Below are 629 nucleotides of genomic sequence, written 5' to 3' on the forward strand. Positions count from 1 at the left end.
CGCGGCCGGCCCCCCCTCCTTACGGCTCGCGCCCTTTCCCGCCCGGGAAGCCGCGAGGAAAAACCCTCGGCCGTCGAGCCGTGAGCCGCCTTTGCGGAGGACTTTTGGCGGGAGGTGAGAGTCCTTCGCGTGCCGATCAACCAGTTTCCAAGCAGTTTACTCTCATCTCAGCTGACACTCGATCCATCAGCGGTGCCCTACGGTCGGGGGGATGTCGCCCCGTACGGCCCTTCAAAGCCCATCGGACTTTCCGCTTTTTCAAGCGGAGATCGTCCCATTGATCGTTTGTAATTTTTCGTTTGCGCCACGGCCGCGCCTTTCCCCTTTCGACTTCCCTATCACCGAATCCTTCATTTTTACACTTAAACGCAACAGTGCATTGGCTTTTTTTTTTTAATCCTTGAAGAAAAAGACATCGATTTATGCTCGGATATCTCTGTAATCTATAATGAAGATGCAAGCTTAATGTCATATCGTTAAACATATAAATGATCTTGTCCGTCGTTTTGTCGAACCCTCTTTTTATCTTCAAACGCTTGCTTAGCTTTCTTTTTTCCTTTTTATAAATAGCTTCTCGCAACGGTTGCTTTATTTTCTTTGCGCCGAAATTCAATTATATCCATCGTCTT

This window comes from Ceratosolen solmsi, unplaced genomic scaffold, assembly GCF_000503995.2.
Source record: "Ceratosolen solmsi marchali unplaced genomic scaffold, CerSol_1.0 scaffold56, whole genome shotgun sequence".
Taxonomy (NCBI): Eukaryota; Metazoa; Arthropoda; class Insecta; order Hymenoptera; family Agaonidae; genus Ceratosolen; species Ceratosolen solmsi.